Here is a 23,503-nt window from a genome sequence, read left to right as displayed (position 1 = left end):
ATGAACTATCAGCTAGTCTCACCTTATCTCTCCTAGAGAGGTGGTTATATGTCTGAAATAAATTTGATTTACCGGTCATGTGATTTAAAGCTCCAGAGTTAATTATCTAGAGGGAATCAGATGTATGAGATGACACATGGAAAGTGGTGGTAGAGTTGCCTGATATAGACACAAAGGAGGTAGGAGTAGGGCCAGAATCCATCTAGCGAAGTGTCCTACCATATAATTCCAAATGGTCACAAAAAGAATTGATAATCTCTTCCTTGGGATCAAAACTAGGGGGCCGCTCTTGAGGTATCATGGGACTAGTCTCTTGAGATGCTACATTTCCTGAGTTATATTTATTCTAAATCTGCTGAGCTAGCTTTTTACACTAACCAAATGCTGATTTCTTACTTAAATCCTAAGCCCACTTAGGCTTCCAATGGAGGTCCCAACATGTGTCTCTAGTATGCCTAAACTTCTGATAGTGGGTGCACCAAAGTTTGTTTTTGTCATCCATTTGCTTCTACAATCTCTAGTATGCCTAGTACCTCCCTGGACTGCTAATGCAATTGACTCCCCCTCTGTAAAATTCATCTTACTTCTACTCTATTTAGACTAAACTAATGCATAAACCTCCTACGATGAAGGTAAGTCCTTATTTCTCAAGATTTGTACCCTAGTAGACTCATACATAGGGTTTAGCCCCAAAAGAAAAGCAAATACTCGTTGCTGAGAGATGAGTGATTTGTAGGCCTTTGCATCTTCATCACATTTCCAATTCACATTTTGATAATGATCTAGTTCCTTCTAAATTGATTTTAAATATGGGTAATACAATGAAAGACTTTTCTCCCCCTACTTGCAAGTGGAGGATTCAACTTGCAATTGGTATATCTTTGAATAGTGCCTCTTCTCCAAATATGTAGATTTTGCTTTCTCCCAAATTTCACAAGCTATTTTAGCCTATATGAATGTCTTCCTTACTTGTGGCAACATAGAAACCAAGAGCCACGACATCACCATACTATTTTTTTGGTTCCACCTGTCATGTTCAGCACTTCCAGTCTTTGGTTCCTTCACTCTACTATTAATATACCCTATTTTCCCTATCAGTAATGTAGAGTTTAATTCCCTTAAACCATTCAAGGTAATTTAGCCTGTTAAAGGGAATTATAGCCATGGGGAAATTCATATCCAACCTCCCACTCATTCTGTTTTGACCTTTAGAAACTCCAGAAGTTGTAGAATTCTTAGATACAAGATCACACGGTCCACAAAAAAGAGGTTTGAATCTCACAACCACTCTAACAGCAAGCATCATTCTTAATCTATATGATTTTTTTTGGTACACAACCAAGAGAAGGAATAATGAAGTAAAAAAAGATGTATCAGTTGTAGGTTATCTTTTTTTGACCTCAGTTTGGAAAAAAATACAGTAAGGTGAAGAATAAAAAACACTTGTTCGATTTGTTCTTAAACCCAGTAGCATTTGATACCACATTAGCAGAAAAATACAAAAGAAATGAGGGAGAAGAAGAGAGGAGATAGAGAAGAGAAGAGAAAGTGATTGGGAGTGAAATCAGTTTTGGCAGCGCCAAAATATATTATATTATCTAGGGCGACAATTAAAATATGGGGAAGGACTCTTATGCCCCTGCAACACTTACAATACATAAATAGAATGAAAAACTAAGTTATTCTAAACAGAACAGGAGAAATTAAATTGAATAAGATAACCAGAACAAACAAGCTATTTCAACATGCTCAGTGTACAAAAACCCATAAAACCTTATAGATGTTGATCTAATCAAAGAATTATAATTTGATTCAGGTCCCATTTTAAGAAGAAATTCAACAAACTTTGTTGAGTATAGGTAGCTTGAAGGTGTCTAGTCCTTATGGAAGCCTACTTTGGTAAATTTTGAGAGGATACGAAAGAAGATATTGTGAATATGTGAGGGATTTTCTGTGAATAAAAAAATACTAAGAGGTTTGTCATACTTTTATCATTCTGGTTTTGAAAAAACAAACTTGTTCATATGTTTAGAGTTTTAGACCGTGTAATGTGGGTTATAAGATTATATAAAAAATTTTAGTTTGTAGAATAAATATTTTATTAAATAAATGTATTTCTCTTTATCAAAATGCTTTTGTGCGAGAAATATGGTTATTGGATCATGTTATAGACATACAAAAAAAAAAATCATATATTTATAGAGAAGAAAAAGAGAGGTGCTAGAGTGGTTGCTATTATGGATAATATGACAAAAATCCTATAATCGTCTTGAATAGGATTATTTAAAGATGATTGTCTTGAATGGGATTATTTAAAGGTGCTAGGATTTCATAAATTTTGGTATGATCTTATTTACTTCTGTATTTCTTCTATTAGTTATTTTGATTTGGTAAATAGTTAAATAGAAGGCCATTTCAATCCAACTAGGGTTTTAGCCTTGTTAGACAATTTTTGTATGCCCTTAGCTTCAATCAGAATGATGTACATTATGAGTTTATTGTAAATGAATAAAGTACATATTTGATTCATGTTCTTGTGGTGTGTTTCTGTGCAATACCCTTAAAATGAACACTTAATGAGACTCATGTTAGTTTAGAATGTTCACAGCCAGTGGGTCGGTCTGGGGAGACCTATCCTGATAAGGCTGACACTGATATGCCACCAAGTCGGTTGGGGTGGCCTGTCTTAGCCGCCAGGGTGAGACCCTAGGCACATGCAGTGTAGGATTAATTGAATCTTTGAACCAAACCAAATTTCCAGTATTGCCTTGGACCTTGGAGATTAATGGGCAAAACTGGAAAGTTACACCCAACCCATAAACTCGATTATGATATTGCACTAGGTATCGGATTGGACTGTCTTTGATGTACCAATCAGTGAGATCCTTAGCAGGGGTCAAAACCTGGGTATGTTGGGACAGTTTGAGAATTCATCTGAGTGGGTGATCATAGTGACAGGATCAGCCCTTTTGTTGGACAAAGGTAATGATCGGGGATGCACTCTCTCTGATGGAAACCAAGACTGCCGGCAGCTGATTTCAACCGTTGAGATTTGTTTTGCAAAATATATTTTATATGAGATATAAAAGTATATATATATTACGGTTTCTAAAGTGTTTGCAAAAAGGTTTTAATTCCCGAGATCCATATAAGCAGAGAGTGCAACACTGTTCCTTGCAGCCGAGGGAGAGGTCCTCTCTTGACGGGCAGTGTTTGATCATTATGGGCTGAGAGGTCAAGTGTAAGACCATTGAGGGTAATACCTGATGGGCTAATCTTGCATCTGCCCACAGTCCCTGGGTGTTACAAGGTGGCTTGGCCCAGGGACCACTTAGGGTAAGTGTTGGGCCCATAGAGCCCATGCGATGGGTTTCAGGGGGTGCACTGTCCATAACAGTGTATTCGGCCAGGCCTTGTAACAAAGGCTGGGTTGAACCCATGTGGCTGATGTGTAGATCAATGTTTGGGTCCCACTTCATACAAGGAAGGCCAACTGGGCAACAGTTAGAAAGGCTAAGTGAGCACATAACCTTAATGGGCCTAAAGCCCATTTCGAACTGGGCTAACTTAATCTGTTAAATAAGGGGTGAATTCTGGTATTGGATTAGCAAATAGGATAAGGTCTTAACCCTATCCACTCAGAGAGTCCAGATTTGAATGTGATTCAGATCTGGAAACCTCCTAATGAGATTAGGAGAAGGTTGATCTAATCTGTAGATAAGATAAGGGTTTACCCTTATCACTTAAAGGGACGTCTGATCCAAATATGATTTGGATCAGCAACTCCTAATGGGATTAGGAGCTGATCCCTTTAAGGTTACAAAAGAAGGAGGGGGCGGCAACCTTTAGAAGACACATATTCACATCCTCTTCAGAGCTGAAATCACAGAAGAAAGAATTAAGCAACCCTATGAAATTCTTTCTTGCCGCCTCACCTGCCAGTTCGATCTCCAGATCAGTGGGAGAAATCAAGATTCGATCTTAACATCAGTTCCTTATTAAGGGACTGATAAGAAGCTGTGCTCACGTTTCATCTTGCTAATTCTTGCGAAGGATTAGGTTCTTGGAGAGAACACTGCTGATTCTGCTCCATCCTGCACTGCGCCATCTTCAGTGGGAGCAGTCTTTGGATCCTTCCTTGGGCGTGATGACCTTCATTGGGAGATATTATTTCTCCGTATCAGGTATAATCCTCTCCTACTGCTTTTATTCAGATCTGGTTCAGTTTATGGTTCAAGATTGATCATTGAAAATATGATTTTCTAAAATAGGGAATGCGATTCCTAGTTGAAGGGAGAGAAATTTTTTTTGAAATTCTACCACCTTATTCCGCAAGATTTGGACGTCCATACGATGGATCTCTCCTCCCTTCAAGCCTTTAGGCAAGATAATCACTTTTTTGCCTTATTTATTTTGGCTATGGAAGGTCTAGACTTATTTTCAAAGCTTAAAATTTAAATAAGATCATGGTGTTAAAATTTCTACAACCGCTCCTAGTGTCTCTCAATCTGATGTTTTCCTTTTTCTAAAAGCTTCTAAAGAGGAAATTTCAGATTCGTTAAATGTTATTAATAAATTACAAAAAAGATGTCAGGCTGATTAATTAATTGTAGAGTTAGGAATATTGTGCAATAAGAATATAAATAAAGGGGCATAATTAATTAGGAAAAGCTTGAGAATGGGAGATTTGGATGTTCAAACAGAATATCATGGCAAATATAAAGGGTGTAAAGTAACACTACGGACCAACAACTACGATAGAACCAACGTACCTTTGAACAAGAGAATAAAGCCTTAGTTAGAGATAACTGTTGTGGAACTACAAATATGCGAATGTATTCAATAAAGACAAAGCGGATATGCAACTACAAATATTGTATTCAATAAGTACGATAGAGCATGTCCCCTCAAAATGACACATAGTAGGCATCTACGCGCATAGAAGAAAAGAAAATCTAGTCCATGAATTTTGCAGCTCAACCCATGTCACCACATCAACGTGAGAAAGGGGGAGACAAATCCATCAATAGCTACACATATCAATGCTCTGGTCATTCTCTAAGAGCCCTGATTTCATAGGGCAGTGGTGGCTGGCCTCCAACAGCCACATTACTGCTAATGTTAATTATGAGTTGAACGCCCTAAGGCAGTTCAAGGATTAAGAGTTTTGGTCAAAAATTTTAATTCTAATTTTATATTTCTTTGTGAAATCAAAATTTCTATTGAAAAAATGCAATCTCTATCTAACCGTTTTCATTACTCTAACTCTTGCTTACTTCCTCTTGAAGGATGAATAGGAAGATTAACTATCTTTTGGAAGAATTGTTTAAATGTTTCTTTCTTTTTGTGTCACCCGAGGTCTGTTTTTCTGAACATATGTTCACCTCCCTTTTTAGACAAATGGTTGCTTGGATTTATATATGGACCTTCGGTAAAAGCCCATAGAAATAATTTCTGGTTTCAATTAAATCAACGGCTTCAAAACATTAATCTACCTTTTTTACTTGTTAGAGACCTTAATGAGGCAGATCATATCACAATCCAAGATCCATCCCCCTCTCACAGAACAACTAGACTTTCCTCTACTCAATACCATACCTTGATCCTTGACCATAATCTTATTGAAATTTATATCCAAGGCGGTAAAATGAGTTGGTCTAATAAGAGATCTATAGGTCTACTTAATAGGACACTAGATAGAGCCTTAGCTACCCTTAATTGGATCTCAGCCTTTCCTCATGCAACACTCAATATTTCTTCTCGTTTGGGATCTGATCATCATCCTCTAATTCTTGATATTTCCCCAAAAAGGGATCAACATCCTAAACCTTTCAAATTCTTTGAAATGTGGCTTTTGGATGAAACTTGTAAATCTGAATTACTAAATGGGTGGAATTCTCCTGTGACTGGTTATGCGGCATTTCGAATCTCATCAAAGATGGACCAAATCAAGCAAAATCTTATTCATTGTAAGAAAACCAAATTCACTGATCCCTACCATCACTTGAATCAGTTGGAATCACAGATACTTCAATCAGAACAAAATACCCCTTGTAATCATATGGAAATAAGGTTTCTATACAAGAAATATGATGAAGCACAGTTACAAATTGAAAGTTTTTGGAGACAACGATCCTGACAACTTTGGCTAAATTTGGGAGACAAAAATACTAATTAAAAGTACAATGTGTCACCAAAGAAGAAATGAAATTCAAGGAATTAAAAATGATCAAGGGACTTGGGTGACTAATCATAAGGATATAGTTGGAACCTTTATCAACTATTTTTCAAATCTTTTTACTCACCATTCCTCTCCTGATCTGACCTCTGTCATTGATCTTTTCAACCCCATCATCACTGAGGAAGACAATCAGATGCTAATTGCTATCCTTTCTGAAGAAGAGATCAAATCAGCATTGTTCAGTATAGGGAGTCTTAAATCTCCTGGACCAGATGGAATGCCTGCCCTGATGTATAAAGAGTTCTGGGACTTGATGGGTGCTGATATCATAGACTTTGCTAGAGAATTTTTCCAAAATTGGAAATGATTGATACTATCTTGGACAAATGTATCTCTCATAACCAATCAGCTTTTGTTCCAGGCCGACATATGGTGGATAATACCAATATTGCTCATGAGATGTTTCACTACCTGAAACATCATAAAAAGGTACAAGCTATGTAGCCATTAAACTAGACATGGCGAAAGCCTATGATCACCTCGAGTGGTCTTTTCTTATTGAAGTTCTCAAAGCATTAGTGATGAAGGGTGATTTGGCCCGACCTAGCAAAAAGGGGACACGTGGACACGACTTGACTAAGAGATGACAGCTCAACATGACAAGCTTAGTTTGCAAAAATTGAGCTTGGGTATTCAATCACCTCGACACAGGATCACCTCGGCACAGGGTCACCTCGGTGCAGGGTCACCTTGGCGCAGAGTCACCTCAGCATTCAATCCAGTTCAAAACTAAAAGATTGAAGTATCAGCTTGGGGCTACCGACCCGGATTGCCATGTAATGATCCCGGAAGTCTCTCCAACAGACTCCGAACCTCATGGGATCACGCCACGTAATGGCAGGATGAAGATCCCAGAATTGAACTGCAAAACCCACGAGGGCTAAACTATATAAAGGCACCAACCCCAATGACACATGGTACGCGTGATTTTTCTACTCTCTAGCTCTTTAGCTCTTTAGCTCTCAAAGCTTTCAGCTCGCATCACAGTATACTAACTTAACCATCAGAGCGACCTCGCCAGGTTAGCCACCCTGTGTTCTCTGATCCGCTATCTTGCAGATTCACCTAGCTCGCTGTGACTGGAAGCCAGATCATCCTCCAACAGGGAGTAGTCAGATTGTGCTACATCAATTGGCGTCGTCTGTGGGAAATCGATCAAAAAGTCTTCTTTTTTACAGTCATCAACCTTCTTCTGAATCAATGGCATCTTCTAGTCACACCGGACAAAGCTCCAAGATGAATGTCTCTGGGGGACAACCCCAACTCCCTTCAGTGTGTATCGGCCAGTTCACCATCTCGCTTACTACGGCTGGGGTTCCAACGCTGGCCATGCCTCTGAGCACCACACAGGTGAGCGCCCCATGTTAGACAGTTTTTGTATGCCCTTAGCTTCAATCCGATTTGATGTACTTTTGTTATTTAGTGGAAATAAATAAAGTACATGTTTGATTCATGTTGTTTGGTTTAATTCTGTGTAAGACCCTAAAACTGGACAATTCTAGAGACTCGTGTTAGTTTTAAATATTCACAGCCGTTGGATAAATCTGGGGAGATTTATCTTGCCAAGGCTGATGCTGGTGTGCCACCAAGTGTTGGGATGGCCTGTCTCAGCCACCAGGGTAAGACCCGAGGCACATGCAGTATGGGATTGCTTGAATCCTTGAACCGGACCAGATTTCCAGTGTTGCCCTGGACCTTGGAGGCAGATTTCCAGTGTTGGGCCCAGGGACCACTTAACGGAGGCGTCGCAAGGCACGCCGTACTTTAGCTCAGAACAGCCAACCAGAAAGACTGAACCAACAAGGACAGGCTAATGGTAAGGAGGAGGCGAGCTTAGTAGCTACAAAGGGTGCTCCTCCCCTACTTTCCAGGTCGTCTCCCCTGTCTCCCGAACTCTTGGCAACCCCGATGCCCAAAGATTTCAAGATGCCTCCCTTGGACAAGTATGACGGGTCTTTTGATCCTAATGATCATGTGGACTCCTTCCAGTCCTAGATGCACCTAGTTGGGGCTGACGAGTCTTGTATGTGCATGGCCTTCTCCACCACTTCTAAGGGGGTGGTTCGGACCTGGTACCGGAACCTCGCACTGGGGTCAATCAAGAGCTGGGCGTAGTTCGCAGATTTGTTTACCTCACACTTCATCACCAGCAAGAAGTGCCTGAGGTCGTAGGAGAGCCTCCTCAACGTGGTTAGAAGGAGAGTCGATTAGAAGCTACATCAAGCACTTCAACGACACATGCCTGCAGATCCCCGACTTAGACCCAGCGGTAAGACTCATGACAACTAAGAAAGAAATAACTCATAGAGAGTTTAAATGGCATGTGGTGGCCAATAAACCAAAAGACATCACTGAATTCCTCAAGCTAGCTGACTAGTTCATCGGAACTGAAGAGGAAATAAACTAGAAGACTGACAACCCGACAGTGACAACACAAGTAGTGACGGGCACAAAAGAAGAAAGAGCAAGTCCCCGAGCAGGGGAGGAAACATTTGGAAATTGATCTCCTTCGCAATCTCGCAAGTCAGGTCGGCGCTCCAGGACCCCACCTGTTGAAAGGACGAACGGCACACCTCTCAATGCTAAGCGAGGAGAAATCCTAATGGCCACCAAAGACTCCTCCTTTTTCAAGTGGTCTCCTAGGTTGAGGGGAGATCCTACAACAAGAAAATAGAACGTCTACTATCATTTCCATAGAGACCATGGGCATAGCACGGAGAACTGTAGGAACCTCCGCGACGAGATCGAGGAGCTCATCCGCCGTGGGTACTTAAAAATTTTGTTCAGCAAGAAGAAAGAAGCCAGATAGATCGGCACACAGACCAGTAGGGGGACCAGAGAAGGAATGCCTCCGAGACCAACAACAGGCATTATGAGCAGCCGCCATGGCAGTTGCCCGAGGAGAGACCGATCTATGGGGTAATCAATATGATTAATGACAGGTCCATCATCGCAGGGTGTACTTCAGCAGCCGGACGAACCTCAGTCTGTGAACTAGAAAATGAAGAGGAGAACCCGCCAAAGCGACCTCGACTTGAAGAACCAATTTACTTCACGGAGGACGATGCGCGCGGAATCCAGTATCCTCATGACGACGCTCTGGTGATAAAACTGAGGCTCAACAAGTTCGAAGTCAAGCGCATCCTGGTGGACTCGGGTAGCTCGGCAGACATACTGTTCAAGGACACCTTCGGTAGGCTGTAGCTCCAGAAAAGTGACTTAAAGCCAGCAGACATTAAAGTTGTGGAGTTCTCCCTTATCTTCCCAGTGAATCTTGAATCATCCCAATCGGAGTCCAGAAGTGAGAGTTATGCCCAGATTACTGAACAGTGCCGAAACTGTGCAAAATCATCCGATTAGCCTTGTTTTCCTCCTGTCGCCTTCTTGCTTGCCCTGAATCGAAATACAAGAGTAATGAGTCCAATTAAGTGTAAAATAATGAATATTTAGGGATAAAAATATGATAATTTTTATTGTTATCACAACCGATGAATCGACCAAGACTCTCCAGATTGGCGCTTTGATCGATGAGCCACTTCGCTCTCAGTTGGAAACCTTCTTACTAAAAAAATTTAGATATATTTTCCTGGTTCGCAGTAGAGATGCCCAGAATAGATTCCAAGATTCTAACTCATAAATTAAATACCGATCCCTTAGTCAGGCAAGTTAGACAGAAAAAGCGCAACCTCGCCCCAGAACGCTGGAAGGTAGTTGATGAAGAGTTCGGGAAGCTCCTAACGGCAGACTTCATCAGAGAAGTCCATTACCTGAGCTGGGTAGCTAACCCAGTTCTGGTAAAAAAGGCCAACGACAAGTGGTGCATGTGTGTCGATTACACCAACCTGAATAGAGCCTGCCCGAAAGACTACTTCCCGCTGCCCAAGATCGACCGCCTAGTGGACGCGACCTCAGGGCATGAGTTGCTGAGATTCATGCCTATTCCGGTTACAACCAGATTAGGATGGACCCCGCCGATGAAGAAAAAACTACCTTTATAACTGAGCTTGGGTTGTATTAGTACAAGGTCATGCCCTTCGGACTAAAAAATGCCAGGGCAACCTTTCAACGCCTTGTAAATAAAGTTTTTGAGCCGTTAATCGGCAATAAAATCGAATGCTATGTTGATGACATGGTCGTGAAGATCCAGTATTCAAATTTTTTGCTAGATGATTTACAAAGTGTTTTTCAAATTTTACGAAAATATAATATGAAATTAAATCACAACAAGTGTGTCTTCGGGGTCACGTTGTGTAAATTTTTGGGTTATATAGTCAACCGACGTGGCATCAAAGCCAACCCGGAAAAAATAAAGGCCATCTTAGATATGAGGCCACCCTGCAAACTAAAAGAGGTTCAGAGGTTGAATGGTCGGATAGCCGCCCTGAGCCGTTTTATGTCCAAATCGGCAGATCGCTACGTACCCTTTTTTAAAGCCATAAAAAAGAGTAAAGACTTTGAGTGGACTGTAGAATGTCAACTCACCTTCGACGAGCTGAAAGGATACTTAGCTAGCACCACAGTTCTAACCCAACCTGAGGAAGGGGATGTATTAAAGTTGTACCTCTCTGCGAGTGACGAGGTGGTCAGCTCGATACTAATCAAAGAGGTAGATCGGGTCCAACGACCCATCTACTAGCATACACACTAATCATAGCAGCTCACAAGCTTCGTCCATACTTTCAAGCCCACACCATCGTCATCCTCACCTACAAACCATTGAGATAGATTCTGCTCAAGCCTGAGGTGTCTAGCAGATTGATGAAGTGGGTGTTAGACAGTTTTGTATGCCCTTAGCTTCAATCAGAATGATGTACTTTATGAGTTTATTGTAAATGAATAAAGATACATATTTGATTCATGTTCCCTTGGTATGTTTATGTGTAACACCCTTAAACTGGACACTTAATGAGACTCGTGTTAGTTTAGAATGTTCACAGCCAGTGGGTCGGTCTGGGGAGACCTATCCTGACAAGGCTGACACTGTGGTGCCACCAAGTCAGTTGGGGTGGCCTGTCTCAGCTGCCAGGGTGAGACCCTAGGCACATACAGTGTAGGATTAATTGAATCTTTGAACTGGACCAGATTTCCAGTATTGCCCTGGACCTTGGAGATTGATGGGCAAAACTGGAAAGTTACACCCGACCCCTAGACTCGATTATGATACTGCACTAGGTGTCGGATTGGGCTATCTTTGATGTACCAATCAGTGAGATCCTTAGCGGGGGTCAAAACCTGGGTATGTTGGGACAGTCCGAGAATTCATCTGAGTGGGTGATCATAGTGACAGGATCAGCCCCTTTGTCGGACAAAGGTAATGATCGGGGATGCACTCTCACTGATGGAAACCAAGACTGCCGGCAGCCGATTTCAACCGTTGAGATTTGTTTTGCAAAATATATTTTATATAAGATATACTAGTATATATATATGGTTTCTAAAATGTTTGCAAGATGGTTTTAATTCCCGGGATCCATGTAAGTGGAGAGTGCAACACTGTTCCTTGCAGCTGAGGGAGAGGTCCTCTCTTGTCGGGCAGTGTATGATCATTATGGGCTGAGAGGTTAAGTGTAAGACCATTGAGGATAACACCTGATGGTCTAATCTTGCATCTGCCCACAGTCCCTGGGTGTTACAAGGTGGCTTGGCCCAGGGACCACTTAGTTTAAGTGTTGGGCCCATAGAGCTCATTTGATGGGTTTCAGAGGGTACACTGTCTTCAGCAGTGCATTCGGCTAGGCCTTGTGACAAAGGCTGGGCTGAACCCATGTGGCTGATGTGTAGATCAATGCTTGGGTCCCACGCCATACAAGGAAGCCCAACTGGGCAACAATTTGGAAGGTTTTTGAGTACATAACCTTAATGGGCCTTAAGCCCATTTCGAACTGGGCTGATTTGATCAGTCATTTAAAGGGGGCGAATTCTGAAGTGGGTCAGCTAAAAGGATTGGGCTTAGACCCTATCCACTCAGAGAGTCCAAGATCTAAATAAGATTTAGATCTGGAAACCTCCTAATTAGATTAGGAGACAGCTGATCTGATTTGCAGATAAGATAAGGATTATCCCTTATCACTAAGGAACTTCTAACCCAAATATGATTTGGATTAGCAACTCCTAATCTGATTAGGAGCTGATCCCTTTGAGATTATAAAAGGGGAAGGGGGTGGCAGCCTTTTAGATCATCAACAGCATTCTTCTCTTAAACAAAGAGAGATTGAGAGATTTCCTGCATACTGCGAATTCTCTCCTCCGCCACCTTCCTGCCATTGCCATTCCTTCAGTTCGATCTCCAGTTCTTGGGAGCAATCAAGATTGGATCTTGATTTCATTCTTTTGGGAAAAGATTGATTGGAACTGTAGCCGTCCAGTTGATTCTTGCGAATGGTCAAGTTCTTTTGAGGAACATTGCTGATTCTGCTCCATCCTTCACTGCGCCATCTTCAGTGGGAGCAGATTTTGGATCCTTCCTTGGGCGTGAACACCTCCATTGGGAGATAGTATTTCTCCGTATCAGGTATAATCCTCTCCCACTCCTTTTGGTTCAGATCTGGTTCAGTTTATGGTTCAAGATTGATCATTGAAAATATGATTTTCTAAATAGGGAATACGATTCCCAGTTGAAGGGAGAGATAAAATTTTTGAAATTCGCCCCTTATTCCGCAATCTTTGGGCGTCCATAGGATGGATCTCTCATCCCTTCAGTGGGTTGTCGAAATAAGTGAGTATGACATCCGGTATGAAGCTCAGACGACAATCAAAGCTCAAGCCTTGGCCGATTTTGTGGCAGAATGTACATTCAGTACCACAACTCCCAAGCTGATCGAGCATGAAGACACGATGGAAGCTTCAACTAGTGTGGCACTGATCTCGGTCAGAACAGGTCCAACCTAGGACAGGGAGCCCTATATTCTCCATGTTGATGGCTCATCCAACCAATAGGGAAGCAATACAAGAATAATTCTGTATGGCCCAAGTGAGGTAGAGCTGGAATACACACTCCGGTTTGGGTTCGCAACATCAAACAATGAAGTAGAGTACAAAGCATTGGTCTGGGCTCACCCTAGCAAGGGAAATGAATGCAAAAAACCTCATCATATGCAGCGACTCTCAGCTCGTAGTCAACCAAGTCAGCGGTGAGTATGCAGCCCGTGACCCCACCAGGGCTGCTTACTTGGCTAAGGTTAGGGAGATCCTATGCGGCTTCATTTCCTACTTCATCAGACAGATCCCGAGGTCTGAGAACGCTGAGGCCAATGCCTTATCCCGATTAGCCAACACAAGCTGTAACACCATGCGGGGACCGTGTATGTAGAGGACTTACCTTGGCCTAGCATTCTCGGGGGGGTAGGAGAGGTCGCTCCTGTAGCACAAGCAGAACCGAGCTGGATCGACCCACTCGTGAGTTACCTGCTTCACGGGACCCTCCTTGTAGAACACAATGCGGCCCGAAGGGTAGAGCTCCAGTCGGCTAAGTACGTCCTTATAGATGGACAACTGTACAGAAGATTCTTCATGCTCCCCTACTTGCATTGCTTGCAACCCTCAGAGGCTGAGTACGTACTCCACGACACCCATGAAGGCTTGTGCGGCGGACAATTGGGTGGCAGGGCTCTCACACAGAAGGCATTACAGCAAGGCTACTACTGGCCCATGATGAAGGCATATGCACTCGAGCTCATCACGAAGTGTGACAAGTGTCAGAGGCACGCCAACATCCACCACCGACTTACTGTCGATCTGAAATACCTCACTAGCCCATGGCCCTTCGCACAGTGGGGAATCGACATCCTTGGCCCATTCCCGTTAGCGATAGGACAGAGGAAGTTTTTGGTTATAGTAGTAGACTATTTTACAAAGTTGGTGGAAGCTGAACCTCTAGCAACAATTACAACCCGCCACATACAAAATTTCTTTTGGAAGAACATAGTATGTCGCTTCAGGCTACCTCAGGTACTCATCTCTGATAACTGGAAGAACATAGTATGTCGCTTCAGGCTACCTCGGGTACATCCGGACTATAGTTTACCAACAGAGAGTAGCTCGGTACTATAACGCCCGTGTCAAAAAGTGACACTTTCGCGTTAGCAACCTGGTTCTTCGAAAGGTTATGGTACCTGTGCCCAGTGTTGGTAAGCTTGGACCAAATTGGGAAGGTCCGTACCGAGTAAGATAGGTATTCGGGGAAGGTACGTACGAGCTAAAGACTCTGGAAGGGAAGCAAGTACCTCGAGCATGGAACATCGACAACCTAAGAAGGTACAACTTGTAATCACCGAACTGGAGAGAGGACTATGAGTCACTCCCAGAAACCCAAGGGCTATGATGCCGAGCTGACCCAGTCGCCTCCTCGGCATAGGCAGATAAGACCTAGTCGCCTCTTCGGCATGGGCGGACAAGTCCTAGTCGCCTCTTCGGCATAGGCAGACAAATCCTAGTCGCCTCTTCAGCTTAGGCAAACTAGTTCTCATGCCTGAGGCATAGACAGTTCGGGTACAAACCCTACTATGTCTAACCCACCTTGGCATACAACAACAGGTTGATCCCACTTGAGTTCACGCCCGATGGCTTGACACTAAGGGATAACTGACACCTAAGCAAGTAGCCCGCGTGCAGACAAGTTGGGTGTATACCCTACAGTGTCCACCCACCTCGGCGTACAATGCTGTGAAGTTATCCCTACTTGTAGTCTAGCTTGTTAGCTTGACAGTTTGGGGTAACCGGCACTTAGAAAAAAGTCTACTCCTATTTGGGGTCGGCGCACAATGATGCGAAGTTATCCCTATCAGTAGTCCAGCTCGTTAGCTCGACAGCTCGGGATAACCAACACTTGGAAAAAATCTACTCCTATTTTTGGTTTAGTTCGCTAGTTCAGGAGTTATTTACACTTAGAAAATCTTTGCACTGAGATAGCCAAAATACTTGTATTCCATTAATGTGAAGTTTTGAGTACAAAAAAAAAATAGAGAAACTTTCACTATGAACCGAGCTCGGAGGCTCGGGGTGTAAATCATAAAGGACCAAGAAAAGAGGCTTCTAGTCACTTCGAGGCTTCTCATCCTTGTTAGAGGCTTCGACAGGAAGATCCATCTCCATACGGCTCTCACTAGCACCAATTTCCTCACCCTCATCGAGTAGGTCGCCGTCACTTTCTTCTTTGGAGTCCGGATCTTGAGCAGCTTCGATGGCCATCTCCTCAGTGATCCTCGAAGTGGTTATGACACTGAGGTCAAGCTGGGGGAAATCACGTTGGGTCTGCCACTTGCTAAGCTTGAAACATTTGCAGTAGCTCGCCGTCCCCACCTCGACCATCTCCTTCTGGTACTCCGCCGAAGTCTTGTACTCCTCGACGGCCTTAACCTTGGCCTTCTCCATTCCTTGAAGTAGCTTAGTTTGCTCCTTCACGTGAGCCCCGAGGTTTTCCACCTCCCTCTTTAGTGCCGCCTCTCACTCTTCGAGCTCCCTCTTCAAGGCCGCCTCACGCTCTTCGAGCTCCTTCTTCTCCGACATCAGCAATGTGATCAACTCCTTCTTAGCCCGCGCGTCCTTCTTCAGTTGGGTATTTTCATTGCGGGCTAAGTTCAGCTTGGCGTGGGTCTTGCGAGAAGACTCCTCAGCTGCGAGGGCCCGCTTCAAGTTCACCTCGGATTGATAAGCCAAGGCGTGGATGGTGGAATTCACCTGCCAAGAGAAGAAAACAAGTGTCAGCATATAAAAAGTCAAGTACTAAACAAATTGAAGAAGACAAGTCCGAAAACTTACCACCATCCAGTGAGTAGCCGCTTGGGCTCCAAGCTGAGCAATCGGCAGTTCAGCCTAGCTAGCAACCTCCTCGGCAAACACTGCACCTTTGCTCTTGAGGGGGCCGAATTTCGGAGTCAAAATGCTTCGAGCTGCGTTATCGCTGCCTGAAGAAGCGGAAGCTGCCGGGGCAGGGTTTGAAGACGTAGCCTCCTCGGGCACGTGGGGCGGAGAGAGCTTGCCCGATTCCTCCTCGACCAGGTCTAACACTGGAGGCTGCTCGGGCTCTGGAATGGCAGCTGGCAAGGACTCAACACGAGCTCTTTTTGAAGCTCTCTTCTTTTTCCCCTTCTTCATACTCCCGAAGAGTTCGTTGGCAGGGATGTCCATGATAGCTGCAACAAAAATGAACTGTCAGAAATAGTACCAAAATAAGACAAAGGAAATACAACAAACAGTGACCTACCAGGACTCAGGCCGGCCTGCTGATGTGTGTGTGTGTGTGTACACATTGTTTTTACTATCTCATATATGGTTTTTATGATAAATTTTAATGGTTCTTGCCCTATTGAGCTGAATTTTAGGAAAATAGGAGTTTGGAACAGTTTGGGGTTGATAGAGCATGAAGACATGGTGATATTGCTGCAAAGAAGCACTTCGGCCTAGGGAGAATAGAGGCACATCCACATGTTATCTTGGAGGCTCCAGGAGGCGATTAATTTTAGTAGAGTTCGAAGAGTAGTAGGACTCTAAAGCTGCAAGAAAGAGTATAAAAGAAAAAGAAAATGAAGAAATTAGGGTTCGACTTCTTGTCACAAGAACAAAAGGAGAAGTGCTGGGAGAAAGATCACAAGGCTGCCGAAGGAGAATTGGAGAGGAGATCAAGATTTTATGCAGAAGTTTTAGGTTGTCTTCTTCTTTAATTCAACAATTTTGGTAACCTAGGTTCAATTTTCTTTTGTTTGAATCTTTTATTCTTTCTACCATGCGAACCATGATTGATGTTATTTCAATTTTGTGATTAATCTTTTAAGCTAATCCAATTGATAGTTATTCAGTTATTGGGATTTCTTGATTAGGGTTTTCAATATTAAGAGTAATTTCGACCGATTTGCTCTTATTTCTTAAGATTACTTATATTGCTTGAGAAAGGGTTTAGGTAATCAGACTAGCTGATCAAGGGAACAAATTGAATGTATCTTAGAGATAATTTACATGATTCGTTTGGCATTCATTCAGCAAGAACTGATATCATTCAATTTTCTTGTCTTTAATGCATCTACAATAATTAAACTCTTGATAGAGATATAAGGGTTAGTACTTGTAGTTAGATTGGCATGTGCTCGAAGGAGACTATTCATAACAATAAGGAAATTGTCAAACCCATAACTGATATTAACTTCAGTTGGATAGTTTAATGAGATAATTAATGAACTGATTCTGCGATCAATTGAGTTTTCGTGAATTTCTGTCTCCATTCAGTTAGGGTGGTTTAATTCGAGAGCACCTAGGATAGTTAGCTAATTAGGAAGTAATTCATTAATTTTCAGATTATCAGATAACATAAGGCAGATTAAGTACTAGTAGTTGTTGGATTAATCCTTGTGGGAACGATACTTTACTCATCAGTATATTACTTGATCGGCTAGTGCACTTGCTAGTGTAGTTCTAAACACATCAAGTTTTTGGCGCTATTGTCGGGGATTATCACAACAATATTGGGAATCATGTACTATTGCTAATCTGATTTTGTATAATATATCCATGTTGTGTGTGTTATAGTATCTTTACGACTTTGACTTGTTTAGTATATGACATACAACAGTGGGAAGGAGAGCATCATCTTCGATCCAGAGATTAACCGAACTCTTCACTATCGCCTTAGAGCTTTGAAGCAAGGACCATGGTGGACTATGCCAAGCCAACCCTCACCGGGGCAGCCTCGAGCATAGTGAGACCAGCTATAGCTGCCAACAACTTTGAGATCAAACCGGAAATCATCCAGATGATTTAGAACATGGTTAAGTTTTGTGGATTGGCTAATGAGGACCCTAACATGCACATCGCTAACTTCCTGGAAATATGTGACACATTCAAACACAACGGAGTTAGTGATGATATTGTGAGACTCAGATTATTTCTTTTCTCTTTGAAGGACAAGGCTAAGACTTGGCTCAACTCTCTACCAGTTGGAACGATCTCAACTTGGGACGAAATGGCCAGCCGCTTCCTATCCAAGTATTTCCCTCCATCCAAGACTGCAAAGATGCGGAATGACATCACAATTTTCACTTAGTAGGACGGGGAATCATTATATGAGTCATGGGAGCACTACAAGGAATTATTGAGGAAGGTCCCTCATCATGGACTTCCTGTTTGGCTCCAGGTTCAGACATTCTACAATGGATTGACTGAAGCAAACAAGACCATCATGGACACTATAGTTGGAGGGTCCATTAACAACAAGACACCTGAGGTTGTTCATGCACTTATTGAAGAGATGGCTGCAAATAACTATCAGTGGCATTCCGAGAGGGCTCAAGTTAGGAAGCAACCCAGTATTCACAATGTAGATACTTATATAGCATTATCTGCACAAATCAGAGCCCTCAGCAAGAAGATCGATGACTTGCAACTGATAGCCATGCAAGTTCAAGCTGTAGCATGTGAATGGTGTGGGGGAGGTCACATCAGTACTGAATGCCAAGTTGGAAATCAATTCATGCAGTCCCCTGAGCAAGTGGATTTCGTAGGGAATCTTCAAAGGCAACAAGGTAACCACTATCCTCGTGCCTTTAACCCCGGATGGAGGCGTGACTTTCATGTAGGACAGAAAGTATTGTTATATAATTCATGCCTTCGGTTGTTCCCAGGTAAGCTAAAATCGAGGTGGTCAGGACCTTTCACCATATCACAAATTTTCCCTCATGGAGCTGTAGAGGTAACACACCCAACACAAGGCACGTTTAAACTCAATGGTCAGCGCCTTAAACCATATATAGTGGATGGAGCATTGCCTACCCCATCAACTGTATACCTAGATGATCATTGATCACACTGGGATGTCGAGCTTCAGACAGAAAGCAAGCACTTATTGGGAGGCAACCCAATGTCGATAAGTAGTTTCTCTTTTTTTTCGTATCACTAGAGTTCTTTTTTATGATTTATGGTTTTTACTTTCATTGATTACTCCCTTTTTCAAAAAAAAAAAAAAACTCCTATTTGCCTTTAATTCTCTGCTCCTCTTTCTTTTTGATCCTTAGCAGCTAGATGGTCCATGACAAAGGAGCCACTTCATATTTCCGAAAGCTGTTCAAGGAAGTTCTCTCAATTCCCTCAGATTCTTGAGTTCCTTCTTTCTACACTGCTATAAACCGTCTTCGTGCTTTATCAATATGAACATTGAGGACAATGTTCATAATAAGTGTGGGAGAGGCTATAGTTATGCACTTGCATACATAGACGCATTGATAGGCTGCATAAACTGGTAAGCTCCTCAAAATTAATTGCTGTCTATAAAGTGAATTCACAAGAGAGAATATGATGAAGTTTGAGGAAAATCACTCGTAAGTGTTATAAATTGTTTCTGTTACTTATTCAATTTTATCATAATATATGAGAATTAGGAAGTCGAATAGGATTTTCATCATGGCCAACACTAATTCTATTTGTGTGTATAGTTGTACCTGATTGAAGTTTTAATGGACACTCGAGCATTTGGTGAACATCATGAGCTGTCATTGCATGAATAAATTTTGGCAGTTGAGAAAAAGAGGACAATAATAATAAAAAAAAATTGTCCCTAGACAAAGTCCGAACTACTCCGCTGTCATGAATTGAATAGTAAAACTAGCAACTTGGAATATGAGAAATGTTCTATCTGCCTCTAGCCTATGACCCTTGTGAGATGGAGCTTAAAATGCAATCACAGTGAAAGAAAAAGAAATTTATAATAATAAATTGTCACGGTGGTGGCTGAGGTTCCAGGGGGCAAGAATGTAGTTGGATATTCAAGTTAGTGCATTGACAGGAGTTAAGATCAAGCTTGATGTGATGGCTAGTCATGGCGGTCAAGGAGCTACTATATACTAAATGGAATTGAGTGCTGGAGCATGAAGAATCTCATGTTCTTCTCTTCCTTCGTTCTTGTGTATGTGGTAAGAGTGGCTTGTCATGGGAATGAATTAGAATACTTATGTATGATTTCTAATCACTTAACACATTCTCATCCCATAATTCATGTGATAGATAGGAGTGATTTGGGGGAATGGCTAGTTTATGATTATTATCTTTGCTTGAGGACAAGCAAAATCTTAAGTGTGGGGGTATTTGATGTGTGTGTGTGTACACATTGCTTTCACTGTCTCATATACAGTTTTTATGATAAATTTTAATGGTTCTTGCCCTAATTGAGCTGAATTTTAGGAAAACAGGAGTTTGGAACAGTTTGGGGTTGATAGAGCATGAAGACATGGTGATATTGCTGCAAAGAAGCACTTCGGCCTAGGGAGAATAGAGGCACAGCCACATGTTATCTGGGAGGCTCCAGGAGCCTATTAATTTTAGCAGAGTTCGAAGAGGAGTAGGACTCTAAAGCTGCAAGAAAGAGTATAAAAGAAAAAGAAAATGAAGAAATTAGGGTTCGACTTCTTGTCACAAGAACAAAAGGAGAAGTGCTGGGAGAAAGATCACAAGGCTGCCGAAGGAGAATTAGAGAGGAGATCAAGATTTCATGCAGAAGTTTTAGGTTGTCTTCTTGTTTAATTCAACGATTTCGGTAACCTAGGTTCAACTAGGCTTTTCTTTTGTTTGAATCTTTTATTCTTTCTACCATGTGAACCATGACTGATGTTATTTCAATTTTGTGATTAATCTTTTAAGCTAATTTGATTGATAGTTATTCAGTTATTGGGATTTCTTGATTAGGGTTTTCAATATTAAGAGTAATTTTGGCTGATTTGCTCTTATTTCTTGAGATTATTTATATTGCTTGAGAAAGGGTTTAGGTAATCGGACTAGCTGATCAAGGGAACGAATTGAATGTATCTTAGAGATAATTTACATGATTCGTTTGGCATTCATTTAGCAAGAACCTGATATCATTCGATTTTCTTGTCTTTAATGCATCTACAGTAATTAAACTCTTGATAGAGATATAAGGGTTAGTACTTGTTGTTAGATTGGCATGTGCTCGAAAGAGACTATTCATAATAGTAAGGAAATCGCCAACCCATAACTGAAATAAACTTCAGTTGGATAGTTTAATGAGATAATTAATGAACTGATTCTGCGATCAATTGAGTTTTAATGAATTGCCGTCTCCATTCAGTTAGGGTGGTTTAATTCGAGAGCACCTAGGATAGGTAGCTAATTAGGAAGTAATTCATTAATTTTTGGATTATCAGATAACATAAGGCAGATTAAGTACTAGTAGTTGTTGGATTAATCCTCGTGGGAACGATACTTTACTCTTCAGTACATTACTTGATCGGCTAGTGCACTTGCTAGTGTAGTTCTAAACGCATCACCTGCACAAGCTTCTCCTTGGTCACGAAGTCTTTGAACTTCAGGTTGAGCTCCACCCAATATCGAAACGCCTCCCTCGTCTTTAGGTCCAACCTGACACCGGGGTTCTGTATGGCTGCTCTCCAATGGGTCGGGAATGGCCACCCCTTAGTGTTGTGGACCACGAAATAGCTTCTCTTCCAGGTTGGGACCTTGTTCGGGAGCTCGTGCAAGAGTTTGAAGCCAGGACGAGGTGACAGGTAATAAGTTCACCTATGCTCGGGCAGAACATAGGACGAGTTCTTTTTTATGGAAAGAATAGAAGAAAAGATGTCGAGGTCGAGAGGAAGGTTGTAGTCGTGGAAAAGAGAAATGGTTCCTACGACGTTGCAGATGGAGTTTGGGTGCAACTAGTCTATGGTGATGTTGAATAATTTTATGATTTCGACTATCAGAGGTTGAAGTAGAAGACGGAGACCAGCTGCGAGCTGTTCCTTGAAGATCACGATCTCGTCGTGACCATGCTCCCAAGGAATAACCTAAGGGGATACTGTAGATGAGGTCATTGGGAAGTCTGTACGGGGCTACTAAGGATAGGAGCTTGTTTGCCATCATTGTCGATGGGCCAAAGTTATCTAGTAGCCGACCTCGATGCGAGGTGGAAGCCAAGTCACCAGAGGCCTCTCGCTCCCCTCGAAGTGAGTCCTCATCGGGAGGACTGTGGACTGCATCCCGACCCGAAGTAACCTCCTTGATAGGACGAAGATCTACGGCCTGAGCCGAGGTACCCACCTCGGCTCCAGTGGATTCGCCACTCCCGTCTAAGAGGCTATCGAAACTAAAGCTAGACATAATGGAAAGACGCGGAATCAAAAAAGAGAGTTAGGGGAGACTCACCAAAAGAAAGACCAGAGAATGGAAGACGACCTCGGAAAGACACCGAACTGAAGGACTCGAGCGCGACCTCAGATTGTGGATTAGCGGACTTGTGGCGAAGAAAGTGAGCCCCTTGCCTCCTATTTATAGCTGGTGTGTCCGGGGATCAACGGTCGAGATCACCACGATCCGACGACTCCTAGGAAAACCGGTTGCATGACCCCCGAGGTTGAAATTGGTTTAGCGCGTGTTTTGACGTCCACAAAGTTTATAAAATGGTGTGACGTCTGCGCGTACATTAGACGCGACCTGGGTTATTTTGGGTTGAGCCGGGTGGCCAAATAGGTCCGACCAATGATTCGTTCATCAAGCCGCCTAGACCTCATACCAAATCCACTTGGACTCGCCATGAACTCCCCGTACTGGGTTGAGACCCCTTTCTCGGGGAGTGGGAGGCAATTGATAAAGGGTGACTTGGCCCGACCTTGCGAAAAGGGGACACGTGGACATGACCTGACTAAAAGATAACAACTCAGCCTGGAAAGCTTAGTTCGCTGTTAGACAGTTTTGTATGCCCTTAGCTTCAATCCGATTTGATGTACTTTTGTTATTTAGTGGAAATAAATAAAGTGCATGTTTGATTCATGTTGTTTGGTTTAATTCTGTGTAAGACCCTAAAACTGGACACTTATAGAGACTCGTGTTAGTTTTAAATGTTCACAGCCATTGGATAAGTCTGGGGAGATTTATCCTGCCAAGGCTGATACTGGTGTGCCACCAAGTGTTGGGATGGCCTGTCTCGGCCACCAGGGTAAGACCCAAGGCACATGCAGTATGGGATTACTCGAATCCTTGAACCGGACCAGATTTCCTGTATTGCCCTGGACCTTGGAGATAGATGGGAAAAACTGGAAAGTTACACCTGACCCCTAGACTTGATTATGACACTTCACTATGTGTCGGATCGGGCTGTCTTTGATATGCCAATCAGTGAGATCCTTAGATGGGGATCAAAACCTGGGTATGTTGGGACAGTCTGAGAATTCATCTGAGTGGGTGATCATAGTGATAGGATCAGCCCCTTTGTCGGACAAAGGTAATGATCGGGAATGCACTCTCTTTGATGGAAACCAAACTACCGGCAGT

General features: G+C 42.5%; 1 non-coding gene across 1 annotated transcript; it reads right to left on the bottom strand.

The window, feature by feature from the left end:
- Positions 1-18,240: 18,240 nt before the first annotated feature.
- LOC148802385 (small nucleolar RNA R71) lies at positions 18,241-18,347 on the bottom strand. The gene has a single exon (XR_016083266.1). It is a non-coding gene; the product is annotated as a small nucleolar RNA R71 (small nucleolar RNA).
- Positions 18,348-23,503: the final 5,156 nt, after the last annotated feature.

This window comes from Nelumbo nucifera, chromosome 2 (assembly GCF_055504915.1).
Source record: "Nelumbo nucifera cultivar China Antique chromosome 2, China Antique-T2T, whole genome shotgun sequence".
Classification (NCBI taxonomy): Eukaryota; Viridiplantae; Streptophyta; class Magnoliopsida; order Proteales; family Nelumbonaceae; genus Nelumbo; species Nelumbo nucifera.
Note: the sequence above shows the minus strand (reverse complement) of the source record. Positions and strands in the feature narration are given on the sequence as shown.